General features: G+C 42.1%; 1 protein-coding gene across 1 annotated transcript in view; it reads right to left on the bottom strand.

Annotated features, from left to right (window-relative positions):
• Positions 1 to 19,102, bottom strand: part of eys (eyes shut homolog) — an 877,903-nt gene that overhangs the window by 13,371 nt on the left and 845,430 nt on the right.

The following is a 19,102-nucleotide window of genomic DNA, read 5'->3' as shown; positions in this document are numbered from 1 at the left end:
CAAACAGATCCAAAACAAAGACAAAGGCAGAGTCGAATAAAAGGCAGTGAGGCACAGAGAAGATATCAGAGGTAATACAATCCTCACAGTCCAAAAACACAAACACGGCCAAAACCAGAAAATCAATACAAAATACAAGGCTTTCACAAAGTCTGTGTTACTGAGAGTCCTTATATGTATGCATTGTGATTGAGCTCTAATCAGGAACATGTGGATGGTAATTAGTCCGAATGGTGTGCGCACACTTTACAATCTGCGGCTGCACGCTCCAAACTTCAATGCATATGGATGCACATACAACCCCGATTCCAAAAAAGTTGGGACAAAGTACAAATTGTAAATAAAAACGGAATGAAATGATGTGGAAGTTTCAAAATTCCATATTTTATTCAGAATGGAACATAGATGACATATCAAATGTTTAAACTGAGAAAATGTATCATTTAAAGAGAAAAATTAGGTGATTTTAAATTTCATGACAACACCACATCTCAAAAAAGTTGGGACAAGGCCATGTTTACCACTGTGAGACATCCCCTTTTCTCTTTACAACAGTCTGTAAACATCTGGGGACTGAGGAGACAAGTTGCTCAAGTTTAGGGATAGGAATGTTAACCCATCCTTGTCTAATGTAGGATTCTAGTTGCTCAACTGTCTTAGGTCTTTTTTGTCGTATCTTCCGTTTTATGATCCGCCAACTGTTTTCTATGGGTGAAAGATCTGGACTGCAGGCTGGCCAGTTCAGTATCTGGACCCTTCTTCTATGCAGCCATGATGCTGTAATTGATGCAGTATGTGGTTTGGCATTGTCACATTGGAAAATGCAAGGTCTTCCCTGAAAGAGACGTCATCTGGATGGGAGCATATGCTGCTCTAGAACCTGGATATACCTTTCAGCATTGATGGTGTCTTTCCAGATGTGTAAGCTGCCCATGCCACATGCACTAATGCAACCCCATACCATCAGAGATGCAGGCTTCTGAACTGAGTGCTGATGACAACTTGGGTCGTCCTTCTCCTCTTTAGTCCGAATGACACGGTGTCCCTGATTTCCATAAAGAACGTCTAATTTTGATTCGTCTGACCACAGAACAGTTTTCCACTTTGCCACAGTCCATTTTAAATGAGCCTTGGCCCAGAGAAAACGTCTGCACTTCTGGATCATGTTTAGATACGGCTTCTTCTTTGAACTATAGAGTTTTAGCTGGCAACGGCGGATGGCAAGGTGAATTGTGTTCACAGATAATGTTCTCTGGAAATATTCCTGAGCCCATTTTGTGATTTCCAATACAGAAGCATGCCTGTATGTGATGCAGTGCCGTCTAAGGGCCCGAAGATCACAGGCACCCAGTATGGTTTTCTGGCCTTGACCCTTACGCACAGAGATTCTTCCAGATTCTCTGAATCTTTTGATGATATTATGCACTGTAGATGATGACATGTTCAAACTCTTTGCAATTTTACACTGTCAAACTCCTTTCTGATATTGCTCCACTATTTATTGGTGCAGAATTAGGGGGATTGGTGATCCTCTTCCCATCTTTACTTCTGAGAGCCGCTGCCACTCCAAGATGCTCTTTTTATACCCAGTCATGTTAATGACCTATTGCCAATTGACCTAATGAGTTGCAATTTGGTCCTCCAGCTGTTCCTTTTTTGTACCTTTAACTTTTCCAGCCTCTTATTGCCCCTGTCCCAACTTTTTTGAGATGTGTTGCTGTCATGAAATTTCAAATGAGCCAATATTTGGCATGAAATTTCAAAATGTCTCACTTTCGACATTTGATATGTTGTCTATGTTCTGTTGTGAATACAATATCAGTTTTTGAGATTTGTAAATTATTGCATTCCGTTTTTATTTACAATTTGTACTTTGTCCCAACTTTTTTGGAATCGGGATTGTATCATAGATGCAACCAGACAACTGTTCGACATTTCATGTTTGATATTTGATCATAACTATATAGTAATGATGGAAAGTGAAAGTGCTGGTTCACTGCTGTCCACCAGACACCCAGCAGAGTCACACCATAATAAATGTCGTGGTGTTTCTGGCGCATGGCATGCGGTGGTCAAAGAAAGGAATAAATATGTATTCGTAACTGTGATGCATATCTCATTATTGGTAGAAATGTCATGAGACAATCCAGCAATTTATTGACACGAAACACACTACACTACAAATATTTTGCACATACACTCATCAGGAGGGCGGCACGGTGGTGTAGTGGTTAGCGCTGTCGCCTCACAGCAAGAAGGTCTGGGTTTGAGCCCCGTGGCCGGCGAGGGCCTTTCTGTGCAGAGTTTGCATGTTCTCCCTGTGCCTGCCTTTCACCCATAGTCAGCTGGGATAGGCTCCAGCTTGCCTGTGACCCTGTAGAACAGGATAAAGTGGCTAGAGATAATGAGCTCATCAGGAGCTCTGCTTTTAGGCAGTGCTTAAATATCTACGTATATTACCCCTTTTTCATAAGTTCACACAGTTCCCTGGGGTCTTAATGAAATGTCTGTGACATGCTTTGGTCAAAATACCACAAGGATAAAGAACCACAGCCCCATTCTCACCCTGTATAAACATCCCTGTTCAAAACAGCTGAGTGCCTGTTCCTTTAAATGATAATAAGTCACTGCTCACCCCACCCCCCTCTTCCACCAGCCAATCAGATAACACTTTCAATATTCATTTACAAAGGCAGTTCTCAGTGAGTGGAGATGCTCAGATTAGGGAGCAGCATAATTCTAATAATCTCCCTACTGTGACACAGAAAGGGGAGACAAATCTGAATGGCTTGTTGAAGCACATTTTCTGAAATATGCAACCCAGAAGAAACTAACTTCTTTCTTCTTCTTCTTTTGGCTGCTTCTGATTAGGGGTCGCCACAGCGGATCTTTTGTCTCCATTGCTCCCTGTCTTCTGCATCCTTCTCTACCACACTTGCCACTTTCATGTCCTCTCTCACCACATTCATGTATCTCCTCTTTGGCCTTCCTTGTTTTTGTTTGCCTGGCAGTTCCTTCCTCAACATTCTCCTTCCCACATGCTCTGCATCTCTTCTCAGGATGTGCCCATACCATCACAGTCTCATCTCTCTTAGCTTAATTCCCAAGCTCTCCACATATGCTGTCCCTCTGATATGCTCGTTCCTTATCCTGTCCAACCTTGTCACTCCCATCGCAAACCTTAACATCCTCAACTCCGCCACCTCCAACTTTGCCTCCTGTCTCTTCGTTAAGGGTACAGTCTCCAATCCACACATCACAGCTGGTCTCACTACTGTCTTATACATCTTACCTTTCACTTTTGCTGGGACTTTCCTATCACAAATGACTCCCGAAATCCTTCTCCAACTGTTCCACCCTGCCTGCACTCTCTTCCTCACCTCACTATCGCAGCCCCCATTTTCCTGCACAGTTGACCCCAGGTGGGTTGGTCGGCTCCAGATACTCAAATGTATGTGCAAACACACATGAAAAAAGTGAGTTTTTTTTTTAAAAATAATCTGTCCCCTTTAAATATATTCATGTAAAGTTTTTCAGCCAGTGAAACAAGCCTGAAGTTTTACAAACTACACTTATTCAATTATCACCAGCTATGCTTATCCCAGTTAAAAACATCTCGGAAAAAAAAAAAAGTCATGAACTTGTGAAATGAATGTGTGGTTCATATATGTGAGTCATTCAACTGATCATAATTGCTCCATTTCATGCAGTCTTTAATTGTTCATAAAATGTACACACTGGCCTAGAGTTACCTAACAGAATCCCAGCCTGAGAATATACTGTGATCATTAGAGTAGTGATTTGAAGATTCAGCATTTTAGGTCACCAGTTGTTGAAGACCACAAATCTAGCTAATCAGCTGTTATTCACAGTTCGCCATATGTGGTGTTAAGCTCTAATATTGGCATACAGAGACCTTCCCCTCTTGAGAGATATGACAGAACACAAACTACCTTTAATATTGAACGAAATAGCATTTATGTTAATTGTATGTCTGTGACTGTGCCTCATTTTAGGATACAAAAAATGTGAAAAAAAAGTACTGTGGTCTTCCACATGTTTAAGTCTCTCATCCTCATACTTACATATACAGAACAGAACAACAGAACCAAGTAATATATTAGTGCATCTCAAACAATTCGAGTATCATGAAAAAGTTAATGTTTTTGTGATTTAATTCAAAAGGTAAACTTTCAGATATTCTATATTCATTACATGTAAAGCTAATATTTCAAGCATTTTTTGTTTTAATTTTAATGATTATGGCTTATAGCTCATGAAAATCAGAAATCCAGTATCTCAAATTATTAGAATATTCCCAAGATCAATCAAAAAAGGATTTACAATAAAGAAATGTCCAACTTCTGAAAAGTATGTTCATTTATATACTTAATACTTAGTTGGGGCTCCTTTACCATGAATTACTGCATTAATGTGGCGTGGCATGGAGGCAATCAGCCTGTGGCACTGCTGAGGTGTTATTGAAGCCCAGGTTGCTTTGATAGCAACCATCAGCTCGTCTGTATTTTTGGATCTGGTGTTTCTCATCTTCCTCTTGGCAATACCCCATAGATTCTCTATGGGGTTCAGGTCAGGCAAGTTGACTAGTCAATCAAGCACAGTAATATCATGGTCAGCAATTGGATTGGTAGTAGTTTTGGCACTGGGGGCTTGTGCTAAGTCCTACTGGAAAAGGAAATTGGCACCTCCATAAAACTTGTCAGCGTGAATTGCTCTAAAATCTCCTGGTAGATGGCTGTCTTAGCTTTGGACTTGATAAAACACAGCGGACCAACACCAGCAGATGACATGGCACCTCAAATCATAACAGACTGTGGAAACTTCACACTGAACTTCAAACACCTTGGATTCTGTGCCTCTCCCTCTTCTTCCAGACTCTAGGACCTTGAGTTCCAAATGAAATGCAAAATTTACTTTAATGTGAAAAGAGGACTTTGGACCACTGAGCAACAGTCTAGTTTTTTCTCTCCTTAGCCCAGGTAAGACTCTTTTGACATTGCCTCTGGTTCAGGAGTGGCTTGATATTAGGAATGTGATAATTGTAGCCCCTTTCCTGAAGACATCTGTGCGTGGTGGCTCTTGATGCACTGACACCAGTGTCAGTACGATCCTTGTGAAGCTCTCCCAAGTTCTTGAATCAACTTTTCTAGATGATCCTCTCCAGGCTGCAGTCATCCCTGTTGCTTGTGCACCTTTTCCAGCCAGCCTTTTCAGCAGTGACCTTCTGTGGCTTACCCTCCTTGTAGAGGGTGTCAATGATCGTTTTCTGGACAACTATCAAGTCAGCAGTCTTCCCCATGATTGTAGTTGCATGTACTGAACTAGACCGAGAGATACACTGTATTTATACTGTTTTTATTCAAACTCGAAATGAAATATTCTCATATTTTGAAATATTTAAAAATTTTTTGCACTGTAGGCCATAATTATCAAAAGTAAAATAGGAAAATGCTTGAAACATTTTAGCTTACGTGTAATGAGTATAGAATGTATTAAATTTTCATTTTCATAAATAATGGATGAAAAATATTGAACTTTTTCCACAATATTCTAATTGTTTGAGATGCACTAGTATATATTAAGGCACTGCGGAGCTCCCGATGAGTGTAAAATGTGTTATGAAATAATCCCACATTATTTTTTACAATTCAAAATTAAAAATACGTGCTGGATAAAAACTCATTTATCTGATGTAAATAAAGATAGAAATGTTGTTGTCAAGTGTTTATGAGAGACATCACCTTGCACTTACAATTGGGTTCCCTGTGGTAGTACACTTCAATGTGGTAACCATCAAAAATCAGGTCAATGCATGAACATATCTTAAGTATGGAGCTTCACAATTAATTGTCATAACTGGCTCAACTAAATAGAATTAAGATCCAAGCTATTTGCTTGTTATGAAGTATATGTACATAAAAGCTTTCATTATGATGATGATGATGAAAATAAAAAAAATCAACATTTTAATAAACATATACAGCACATATCAGTATTTCAACTTGCATTATGTACAGTAGGTGCTTAACCTGATACCTGGCATGGCCTGTTCAGTTTATTGAAAATTTCCTGTGTGAAAATTTAATTTCACACCTCCTAACCACCAGGGGCAATGTGAAACACCTGAATATTACCTTACTCATGCAGGCCCACATACTGAGGTCTTCCAATAAGCTCATATTGTGGTGTATGACACAGCAGTTGAGATAAATACTGCCATCATACAGCAATCATTTCTTTTTTCCTTTCCTGCGGGATTCCAAGATACTTGTAGCTGTCTTTCATGCCTCCTATTATGCTGTCTGGTAGCACCACCCACTCAGTTCTGACTGCCTTCCCTCTCCTTGTTACCATGCGGGCCCATTTATCTAGTCCGAATGACATTCCAATGTCGTTGCTGTAGATCCTGGTAGTGTGGATCAGTGAGTTGATGTCTCGTTCAGACCTGGCATACAGCTTGACATCATCCATGTAGAGATGTGGAAGACAAATACAAGTACCGTAGAATCCCACAGACAAATGGCAACCATGAGGAGGCCACTAGAAAAGCAGCAACAGCCAAATACCTACAGAGGATAAGGCAAGTCCTGAGAAGTTAGCTGAATGGGAAGAACAAGGTCCGGACCATCAACACCTATGCCCTGTCGGTCATCATATACCCTGCTGGCATAATAAGTTGGCTGAAGGAGAAGAGAGAGGCCACTGACATCAGGACAAGAAAACTCCTGACAGTGCAACGAGGATTTCACCCCAAGTCCAGCACCTTGAGGTTAAGAGGCTAAGAGGCTATGTTAAGAGGCTAATGGTCGCTTCATTTCATAGTCTGTACCCATTGGTGATGATCTGGCTGAGGGGGTTCAGTCCTATGCAGAACAGCAGCGGGGACTGGGTATCTTCTTGGGATATGCTGCACTTGATGGTGACCTGTATTATTGGCTTGAAGTTGGCCTCTAGGGTTGTTTTCCACAGCCTCACTGAGTTCTTGATAAAGGTTCTTAGAGTCCTGTTGATGTTGTATAGTTTCAAGCATTCCAGGATTCATGTGTAGGGCATCGAGTCATAAGCTTTCTTGTAGTCAATCCAGGATGATTCCACAGATTGGTATGTCTGGTTTTGCAGTCTTGAGCTACTGCACTGTCTACCAGTAGCTGATGTTTTGTTCCTCTGGTGTTCCTACCAATTCCTTTCTGGGCCTTGCTCATGTATTGAGTCATGTGGCTACTCATCTTATCCACTATAATGCCTGACAGGAGCTTCCATGTTGTGCAGAGGCAGGTTATTGGGCAGTAGTTGGATGGGACTGCTCCCTTCTGTGGGCCTTTTAGGATCAGGACTGTCTGACCTTCAGTCAACCATTCCAGGTAAGTCCTATCCATGAGCAGCTGGTTCATCTGTGCTGCCAAGTGCTCATGTAGTGAGGTTAACTTCTTTAGCTAATAGGTGTGAACCATATCTGGGCCTGGTGCTGTCCAGTTCTTCATTTTTGAGATTCTTACTTGGGTGTCTGCCGCAGTGATGGTTACTAGGTCTTGTTCAGGGAGATTGCTGTATTTGGCTCTCTGGTCTATTAGCCACTGAGCACTGTCATCATGTGATTTTTCCTTCTCCCATATTCCTTTCCACTATTGTTCAGTCTCCAGCCTTGATGAATCTGGAACCATGTTGTTATTACCCTGCCACTAGGTGTACACCTTTGATGGTTGAGTGGAGAACATCTGATTTATTCTCCTGGCTTTGGCTTTGCTTGTGCACCTCCTTAGATGGGTAGCCAGGGCTGTGAGTCTTTGTTTGGCAGTCTCTAGGGCCTCAGGCATGGACAGCTTGCTGTATTTCTTAGGTAGCTCTGTCCTTGTCATACCTTTCTGGAGTTCTGATAGCTGGCTAACTTCTCTCCAGGTCACCTTGATCTTAGGCTCCAACCTTCTCTTCCATGGTGGATATTGCACTTTATGATTAGTGTCCATCTTATAGCCAAGCATTTCCAGGATCACTGTTGCTGTGATGTATATCAGGTTGTTGGTCTCAGTGATGGTCATAGTAGGGATCATTCGTACTGCTGCATTCACATCTTCCAGGAGGTACCTCACCCAGTCTTGGTAGTTGGGCACAGTGGTTCCAGATTTTCAGCTTTGTTCTGACTCTTGCCAGAGCATTTGTGATGCATCTCCTCAATCTCTAGTTGTGATAGCAGTTGCTGTTTGCAGGTACTGGAACATTGATTTACTAATTGTTTTGGTGTTACTGGAGATGTTGGGTATTGAAGCATTCATTGGTCCCACATCCTTTGCATGTAACCCTCTCACTGGGGTTATTTGCATAGTAGCATTCTAACAGTCCAACATTCTCAACTCTTGTCAAGCAGTGTCTTGCTCTTGTTCCATGAGGTACTGATTTGGTCATCACCTGAACCAAATCTTATTTAATAAGGAAAAGTATAAAAACCACTGCTGTGGTCATCACTACCCTCTTGCAATAGGACCAGTTTGGATGGCAAAAACAGTGCTTGTAGTACCTTAAATTTAATTGGTTTCAATTTTGGCTTTACTGGCAGAGGGATACAGTGAGTGTAAATTTGTTTCCATCCTCAAAATTTCAAAGACGGCAGTTCATAAGAGCAAGGTCAAGCAGCAGACATTGGGCACAACAAAGTTACTGACTGGCAGAGGGCAAAAATAACTCTCCACTGCCTGGGATGAGTGGGAACTAATGTGGTCTTCTGTTGTTGCAGAAGATGCTTTTCTGCTCATTGCGGTGATTATATGAGTTACTATTTCCTTCCTGACAGCTCAAACCAATCTGGCCATTTTCCTCTGACCTTTCTCATCAACAATAAGGCGTTTCCATTCACAAAACTGTTGCTCACTCAATGTTTTTTTTGTTTTTGTACCATTCTGTGCAAACTCTAGAGACTGTTGTGTGTGAAAACCCCAGGAGATCAGCAGTTTCTGAAATGCTCAAATCAGTCCATCTGGCACCAACACCCATGCTACAGTGAAAGTCACAGAGATCACAATTTTTTCCATTCTGATGTTTCAATTGAACATTAACTGAAGCTCTTGATTTGTATCTGCATGATTTTATGCACTGTGCTGCTGCCAAGGGATTGATTAGATAACTGCATAAAACAGCAGGTGTATGGGTGTACTTAATAAAGTGGCTAGTGAGTGTATATAGCACCACTCAAGCACCCATGTGTCCATAGTCAACAATGCTATTTACACCTTAACCTGAGGTTTTAAATAGCTGAATAGTTAATTTGGGTGTAAACAGCCAAATAGCTGCCAAATGACTATTCTCACCCAGGTGTAAATAGACACTTCCCCCACCCCTTTCCCCCCATTTTGATAGTTGATGTGAATATGACCTGCAGTTGCCAGCCCATTTCTGCATGATTTTATGCCTTGCACTGCTGCCACACTATTGTCTAATTAAATATTTGCATGAATGAGTAGGGGTAAAGGTGTTCCTAATAAAATGCTTGGTGAGCATATATGATTACTTATAATATACACATAATAGATAAAATGCACATAATAGCTATTTTAATTTCTCAAATTATACAAAATGTTTTTCTTCATTCAATATGTTCTCCAGTAAAGTCAAGTTTATTTGTATAGCGCTTTTAATAATAAACATTGTCGCAAAGCAGCTTTTCAGAAAATATAATGTCCCTAAGGTTTTAAGGATTAGTTGACCAAATACTCAAGTATAGTTCATAATTTTATCCACATAAAATTCAATCCTTGAGATGTCTCTGAATAAGAGGTTTTTCCTCCATTCTTTCTGAGGACTTCATAGGGATGACATAATTAATAATTGATAATTAGCATCATATACAACCCCATGAAAAAGTTGGGACAGTATGTTGAAATTGAATTAAAATTGAATTGAATTAAAACTGAAAAAAATCTGTAAATAATATTTGACCTGCACTGTACTCAAAACAATACAACAGCATATTATTTGATGTTTTACCTCATTAATTTTTCTTTAAAAAAATAGACACTTATTACAATTTTGATTCTTACAACACATTTCACACACAAAAAAAGTTGGGACGCTAAAGCATTTACCACTTTGTAATGTTGCCTTTCCTTCTCACAACACTTAAAAGATGTTTAGGAACTGAAGACACAAAGTGATGAAGTGTTTCAGGTGTTATTTTGTCCCATTCTTCCTGCAAACAGGTCTTAATGTGTGTATCAGTATGGGGTCATCATTGTCATATTTTTCATTTCAAAGTTTGCCACACATTCTCTCTATTGGGGACAGAGTGTCAGGCACCCTCTTCTTCTGCAGCCATGCCTTTGTAATGTGTGGTTTTGCACTGCCAAGTCAGTTTATTTGTATCGCGCTTTTAACAGCAGACATTGTTGTAAAGCAGCTTTACAGAAAATTAAAGACTTTAAACATATGAGCTAATTTTCTCCCTAATAAATTTATTTATCCCTGATGAGCAAGCCTGTGGCAATGGTGACAAGGAAAAACTCCCTCAGACCACATGAAGAAGAAACCTTGAGAGGAACCAGACTCAAAAGGGAACGCATCCTCATCTGGGTGATAACAAATAGCAAGTTATTTATAATCACGCTTCTATAAGTGTGTCCTATATAGTCACAAAGTACAACTGTGTAACCAGGAAATTCATTATAGTTATAGTTTCATGAAGTCTATTTTGTTGAAGTTATCAACTGTTCATTGATGGAGACTTGAGTGCAAAACTCTTCATGACAACTGCAGTCCTAAAGTTATCATGGCAATTGTAGTCCTCAGCCATCATTGCAAAACTCTAAGAGTCCAGAGCTGTCTTCCAAGTGTGTCTTTCGACTGTCCATATGGGGCTGTCTTCCACAGGAGCAATGTGATGAGACTCCAGCCAGACGTAGGGCATCGGGATGGATTGGGCAGGTCTGAAGGGCAGAAGAGGTCAGCATCAATGGTGTCTCAGTGTCTTGTTGAAATATCCCTGGAAAAGATGTCATCTTGAAGGCAGCATACGTTGCTCCAAAATACCTATGTACTTTTCTGCATTAATGCTGGCATCACAGAAGTGTAAGTTACCTTTGCCAAGGGCACTGACACAACCACAAGGCCTTTGGACTTGTGGTAAGACCTTTTCGTCTTTGATCCAGAACAAACAGTGTCCATTTCCTACAAAAAAGACCTGGAATACTGATTCGTCTGACCACAATACACATTTCCACTGTGTTATGGTCCATGCCAGATGCCTCCGAGCCCAGATAAGTTGACAACACTTCTGGACATAGTTAACATAAGGCTTCCTTTTTGAACAGTAAAGTATTAATTGGCTTTTGTAGCCTTATTGTTGTACTTGATAAAGTTTTACCAAAATAATTCCGAGCCCATGTAGTTATATCAGCAAAAGATGAATGACAGTTCTTGATGTAGTGCTGTCTGAGGGATTGGAGATCATAGCCTAGCGCTTAGCCTTGCGCTCTTGCCCTTTACACATCAAAATTCCTCCAGATTCCTTGAACCTTTTAATGATATTATGCACCATAGAGGGTGAAATATCCAAATCCCTTTGTATCTTTCTTTGAGGAACGTTGTTTTGAAATATTTCAAAAAGTTTCTCATGCATTTATTGACAAACTGAAGATCCTCAGCCCATCTTTACTCCTCAAAGACCAGGCTTTTCCTGGATACTGCTTTTGTACCAAATCATGATTACAATCATCTCTTTCAAATCACATAATTATTTAATTGTTTTACTTCATTACTCGCCCTAAATTATCGTCGTCCCAACGTTTTTTTGGAATGTGTTGCAGGCCTGAAATGCAGGAATGGATGAATAATAACAAATGAAATAAAGTTGACCAGACAAAACATGAATATCCTGGGTTCATACTATCTGCAATGAGATACAAGTCAAAGTAAATATAGAAATCATTGCTTTTTTTTTAAATTTGCATTTTCCATTCCCTGCCAACTCTTTCTGATTTGGGGTTGTATATACACTATATTGCCAAAAGTATTCGCTCACCTGCCTTGACTCACATATGAGCTTAAGTGACATCCCATTCCTAATCCATAGGGTTCAATATGACGTCGGTCCACCCTTTGCAGCTAGAACAGCTTCAACTCTTCTGGGAAGGCTGTCCACAAGGTTTAGGAGTGTGTTTATGGGAATTTTTGACCATTCTTCCAGAAGCGCATTTGTGAGGTCACACACTGATGTTGGACGAGAAGGCCTGGCTCTCAGTCTCCGCTCTAATTCATCCCAAAGGTGTTCTATCGGGTTGAGGTCAGGCCTCTGTGCAGGCCAGTCAAGTTCATCCACACCAGACTCTGTCATCCATGTCTTTATGGACCTTGCTTTGTGCACTGGTGCACAGTCATGTTGGAAGAGGAAGGGGCCAGCTCCAAACTGTAAAAACAGTCTGCATGCCTAGGTGCTTGATTTTATACACCTGTGGCCATGGAAGGGATTGGAACACCTGATTCCGATAATTTGGATGGGTGAGCAAATACTTTTGGCAATATAGTGTATGTAGAATTGTCCTCAAATGACATTCCACAGTTTTTCTGAATGTATTTACAATCCCCAAAATGAAACAAACTGTTAACTAATGGTACTGGACTTAGAACCCCAATTCCAAAAAAGCTGGGACACTGTGTAAACTGTAAATAAAAACAGAATGCGGTGATTTGCAAATCATGGAAACTCCATATTTCATTGAAAATAGTACAAAGACAACATATCAAATGTTGAAACTGAGAAATTTTATTGTTTTTTGAAAAATATATGCTCATTTTGAATTTGATGTCAGCAACGTGTTTCAAAAAAGTTGGGACAGGGGCACTTTTACCAGTTTGTTACATCACTTCTACTTTTAACAACACTCTCTGTAAACGTTTGGGAACTGAGGAGAACAATTGCTGTAGTTTTGAAAGAGAAATGCTGTCCCATTCTTGCCTGATATACAATTTCAGTTTTTCAACAGTTGGGGTCTCCTTTGTCATATTTTGCGCTTCATTAAAAACAAAACAAAACAAAAAAACAATAAAATTTTTCAGTTTCAACATTTGATATGTTGTCTTTGTACTCCTTTCAATGAAATATAGGGTTTCCATGATTTGCAAATCTTCACCTTCTGTTTTTATTTGTTTTACACAGTGTCCCAACTTTTTTTTGGAATTGGGGTTGTAAAACTCAATCTGACATTGTGCAAAAAAACTCAAAAATGAGACATTTTTGGCAAACTACACCCTGTGTGTGCAACTCATGCACAAATGTTACAACTATAACTCTGTAAATGTTTGTACCTATAACACTAAATCTGGATTTCACTTTGTGTCTCTGTGATTTACATATCAGATGGATTACATAAACGAACCCAAAATGCACACCAAAGTCACTTCTCCCAAGGTCTCTTTTATGTAAATATCTCATCTCATTATCTTTAGCTGCTTTATCCTGTTCTACAGGGTCACAGGCAAACTGGAGCCTATCCCAGCTGACTACGGGCGAAAGGCGGGGTACACCCTGGACAAGTCGCCAGGTCATCACAGGGCTGACACATAGACACAGACAACCATTCACACTCACATTCACACCTACGGTCAATTTAGAGTCACCAGTTAACCTAACCTGCATGTCTTTGGACTGTGGGGGAAACCAGAGCACCCGGAGGAAACCCACGCGGACACGGGGAGAACATGCAAACTCCACACAGAAAGGCCCTCGCCGGCCACGGGGCTCGAACCCGGACCTTTTCGCTGTGAGGCGACAGTGCTAACCACTACACCACCGTGCCGCCCTATGTAAAATATGCTCTAAAAAATTTGTTGCTGTTGTGGAAGACATTTGGGAGCCAGCATCAACTCTCAGTCAGACATGTGCCTGTGAGCTGCACCTACAGTCAGAGACTGATGAATTAATAATCCCTGTACTCGAGAACATCAAAAATACTGCTTTCATTCATGAATATTTATTACCATGAACTTGGGTCTCTGTAGCAAAACAGCAAATATTCGCACTTGACAAGAGGCAGATGGTTTAAATGAGTGATTGTTTTTGTGTTGGCCAGGGAGGTTAGAGAGAGGAATGAAGAAAGAACATGCTCTCTATGCACATAAGCACTGTCCTCCACTGAAACATCCACTGCATCAGAGCATGCAGCAGTGAAAATCATTACAAAGGGGCTTGTAGTACTTTATTTTCTCAATCTATTCATAGATGTCTGTGCATCAGACCTTTGACTGGTAATTATTTGTGCTATTTTCCTCCATATAACAGATGCACACAGCTCACACATGATTCCCTGAAGATAATCATGACACTTTATTAGCGTGGCATTGTGTTTGTTGACATTTCCTTGGGGACCACAGCTCACTGATAACTGCCCATGGAGTGTATTAGCTGCAAACCTACCTCTAGCTATCACAATTAGAGACTGGTTAAGACAGAGACTTGTATTATTGAATTGCCTGAAGAAGGCAGTTCACTTTTTGAGATTTGTTATCTGTAATGTGCCTGCATGCACAGGAAATATATTAAGCTGCCAAGTTCACTAGCAGATCTAAATAGGTGACAAGCATTTTATTGAAATACAGGCACCCGGTGAATCAAAGGCATTTTAATATGATGACTCACACTCTGCACTTTGCAGTATCTCATATTAAACAATGAATGATTGCGAGACATGAGACTGCTTCAGAAAAAAAAGCCCCACCAAAGACAAAGCTCTATAACTATGTATTTATCAAATAAGCATCAAATCTAACCTAATTTTAATCCTCCTCATAAATGTGCCCAATGCCCACTTTATTAGGAACACCTGTACATTTGCTCATTCAAGCACTTATTCAATTGGCCAATCAAGTGTCAGCAGCAGAATACTTAAAATTATGAAGCTAGAGGTCAAGAGCTTTAATCCAGACCAGGTGATATATATATATATATATATATATATATATATAAAAAATCTCCTTCTCACCCCCGGCGGGGGGGTGGTATCCATGTCATCCTCAAGCTCGGGTCCTCTACCAGAGGCCTGGGAGTTTGAGGGTTCTGCGCAGTATCTTCGATGTTCCTAGGACTGCGCTCTTCTGGACTGAGGCTTCAGATGTTGTTCCTGGGATTTGCTGGAGCCACTCTCCCAGTTTGGGGGTTACTGCCCCAAGTGCCCCCACTACCACGGGGACCACACAACCCTTGACCTTCCACATCCGTTCCAGCTGCTCTTTCAACCCTTGATACTTCTCAAGTTTCTCATGTTCCTTCTTCCTGATGTTGGCGTCAGCTGGGATCGCCACATCTATCACCACCACCCTCTTCTGCTCTTTGTCCACCACCACTATGTCCGGTTGGTTAGCCAGGATCTGTTTGTCAGTCTGGAAGCTGAAGTCCCACAGAATCTTGGCCCTGTTGTTCTCAGCCACCTTCTGTGGTATGGCCCATTGGGACTTGGGTATTTCTATTCCATACTGGTTGCAGATGTTCCTGTATACTATCCCAGCCACTTGGTTGTGCCTCTCCATGTACGCTGATCCAGCTAGCATCTTACACCCTGCTACTATGTGCTGGACTGTTTCAGGGGCTTCTTTGCACAGTCTGCATCTTGGGTCTGATCTACTCTGGTAGATCCTGGCCTCTATGGCTCTTGTGCTTATGGCCTGTTCTTGTGCTGCCATGATTAGTGCCTCTGTGCTGTCTGTCAGTCCTGCATTATCCAGCCACTGGTAGGATTTCTTGATATCAGCCACTTCCTCTATCTGACGGTGGTACATGCCATGTAGGGGTTTGTCTCTCCAGGTTATCTGTTCCTCCTCCTCCTCTGCACTCTCATCAGGGTTCTGCTGCCTGAGACATTCACTTAGCAGTTCATCCTTTGGGGCCATCTTTCTGATGTATTCTCGGATTTTCGATGTTTCATCCTGGACCGTGGTCTTGACGCTCACTAGCCCTCGGCCTCCCTCTTTCCGCTTAGTGTATAGTCTCAGGGTGCTGGACTTGGGGTGGAACCCTCCATGCATGGTGAGGAGCTTTCTAGTCTTGATATCTGTGGCTTCTATCTCCTCCTTTGGCCAGTTTATGATACCAGCGGGGTATCTGATGACTGGTAGTGCGTACATGTTGATGGCTCGGACCTTGTTTTTACCATTCAGCTGACTTTTCAGGACCTGCCTTACTCTCTGGAGGTATTTGGCTGTGGTTGACTTCCTTGTGGCCTCTTCATGGTTTCCATTAGTCTGTGGGATGCCAAGGTACTTGTAGCTGTCTTGGATATCACCTATGTTGCCCTCTGGTAGGTCAATCCCCTCAGTCCGGATCATCTTGCCTCTCTTTGAGACCATCCGGCCACACTTGTCCAATCCGAATGACATCCCTATGTCATCGCTGTAGATCCGGGTGGTGTGGATCAGCGAGTCTATTTCTCGCTCATTCCTGGCATACAGCTTGATGTCATCCATGTAGAGCAGGTGGCTGATTGTTGCCCCACTACGGAATCGGTACCCGTAGCCGCTCTTCGTGATGATCTGACTCAGGGGGTTCAGGCCTATGCAGAACAGCAGTGGTGATAGCGCATCTCCTTGGTATATGCCGCACTTGATGTTGACTTGGGCAATGGGTTTTGAGTTGGCCTCTAGGGTTGTCTTCCACATTTCCATTGAGTTCTGTATGAAGGTCCTTAGGTTCCTGTTGATCTTATACAGTTCCAGACATTCCAGTATCCATGTGTGAGGCATTGAGTCGTAGGCTTTCTTGTAGTCAATCCAGGCAGTGCACAGGTTGGTCTGTCTCTTCTTACAGTCTCGGGCGACTGTTCTATCGGCCAGTAGCTGGTGCTTGGCTCCTCTGGTGTTACTGCCAATTCCTTTCTGTGCCTCGCTCATGTATTGAGCCACATGCTTACTCATTTTTGCCGCAATGATGCCTGACAGGGCCTTCCATGTTGTGCAGAGACAGGTAATTGGCCGGTAGTTGGATGGGATGGGCCCCTTCTGGGGGTCCTTCATGATTAGGACTGTCCTGCCTTGGGTTAGCCATTCTGGGTGGGTTCCATCCCTCAGCAGCTGGTTCATCTGTGCTGCTAGGCGTTCATGGAGTGCAGTTAGCTTCTTCAGCCAGTACGTATGGATCATATCGGGGCCTGGTGCTGTCCAGCTCTTCATCTTTGACACTCTTTCTTGGACGTCTGCCATTGAGATGGTTACTGGTTCTTGTTCTGGGAGGTTGCTGTGGTCAGCTCTTAGGTCCACTAACCATTGGGCATCGGTGTTGTGTGATGCCTTTCTTTCCCATATGTCTTTCCAGTATTTTTCCACCTCAGCTCTTGGTGGGTCTGACCGGTTGTTGTTCCCCTGCCATTGAGAGTACACCTTGGCTGGTTCAGTGGAGAACAGCTTGTTTATTCTCCTGGCCTCTCCTTCCTTGGTGTATCTCCTCAACCGGGTGGCCAGAGCTGTTAGTCGCTGTTTGGCAGTTTCGAGTGCCTCTGGTATGGAGAGTGAGTTGTACTTCCTGGGCGCCCCTTTATTCACCATGTTCCCTTTCTGTAGTTCAGCTAGCTGGCTAACTTCTCTCCTTGCTGCCTTTATCTTGGCCTCTAATCGTCTCTTCCATGGTGGATACTGTTTGTTATGTCCCGAGCCCACCTTGTGTCCAAGCATCTCCATGATTACTGTTGCTGTACTGTGTATCAGCTTGTTGGTCTCAGTGATGGTTCTTGTGGAGATTGTCTTCAGAGCAGCATTCACATCTACTAGTAGATCTTCTGAAGGTACTTGGCAACTCAGCTTCGGTATTCGTCGGGGGCTCCAGGTTTCCAGTTGGGTCACGATCTTCCTTCTCAGGTCAGCAGCTCTTGTGTTGAGGCTGTTAGCTGTTGGGGCTTGGTACCCAATCTCTGGTTGTGGGGATGATGACATCTCCCCGCTGACCTGTCTTCCTGGCTCCCCCTTGCCGTAGCATCGTTGTTGTATTTCATTAATCTCTAGTTGTGATAGCAGATTTCGATTATGGATGTTGGAACACTGGGCTAATAGTTGTTTCTTTGTTAGCCTTGATTGTGGGTTTCGAAGTATCCAATGGTCCCACATTCTCTGCATGTATCCCCTCTCTCTGGGATTGCTTGTATAGTAGCATTCCAGCAAATCCGTATTTTCTGTCCTCGTCCATCGATGTCTTGTTCCAGTAGCCCATTTCTCATCAGTTTGCCCTGGTTCCCTAGCAACTGACGCAGACCTTGTTGACCCGGGCAACGTCTGAGCCGGTATGACTCTATCAGTTATGTCTTCACTCATTCCTGAGGTAGGCTGATATATCATGAGGGGTTTTGCCTAAGGACCCTTACTGGATGATGTTTTGCCCCGACCAGGATTCGAACCCCGATCTCCTGCGTCGTAGTCAGTGAGCATTACCACTGTACTATCCAGCTGAGATATATATATATATATATTTTTTTTTTTTCCATTTTCATCTGCCCAGTTTTGCTGAGCCTCAGATTCATATTCTTGGTTGACAGGAGTGGAACCTGATGTAATATTTTGCTGTTGTACCCAATCTGCCTCAATGTTCTATGTGTTGTGTGTTCTGAAATGCTTTTCTGCTTACCAGAGTGGTAAGGAGTGCTTATTTGAGTTACCATAACCTTCCTGTCAGCTCAAACCAGTCTGGCCATTTTGCTCTGACCTCTCTTATTAACAAGGCATTTCAGCCCACAGAACTGCCGCTCAGTGGATGTTTTTTCCCCATCACCATTCAGTGTAGAGTCAACTCTTGTTTGTGAAAACCCCAGGAGAAAATTCCAGCAGTTTCTTCAACAGTCAAAGGCACCATCAAGTCACTGAGATCACATTTTCTCCTATTCTGATGTTTAATATGAATGGTGACTGAAACTCTTGACCTGTATCTGTATGATTTTAAGCACTGAGCTGCTGGCACATGATTGGCTGAATACATAATTTCATGAATATGCAGGTTATACAGATGTTCCTACTGAAGTGGCCACAGAGTGTATGTTCATTTTACCTTCTAAGACCAGCCAAAATACAATGCAACTGATATTCAGTCTGCTTTGCAGCCATAACCAATATATTAAAGTATTTCTATTCA

This window comes from Neoarius graeffei, chromosome 3 (assembly GCF_027579695.1).
Source record: "Neoarius graeffei isolate fNeoGra1 chromosome 3, fNeoGra1.pri, whole genome shotgun sequence".
Taxonomy (NCBI): Eukaryota; Metazoa; Chordata; class Actinopteri; order Siluriformes; family Ariidae; genus Neoarius; species Neoarius graeffei.
This window is presented reverse-complemented; position numbering and strand designations above follow the sequence as displayed.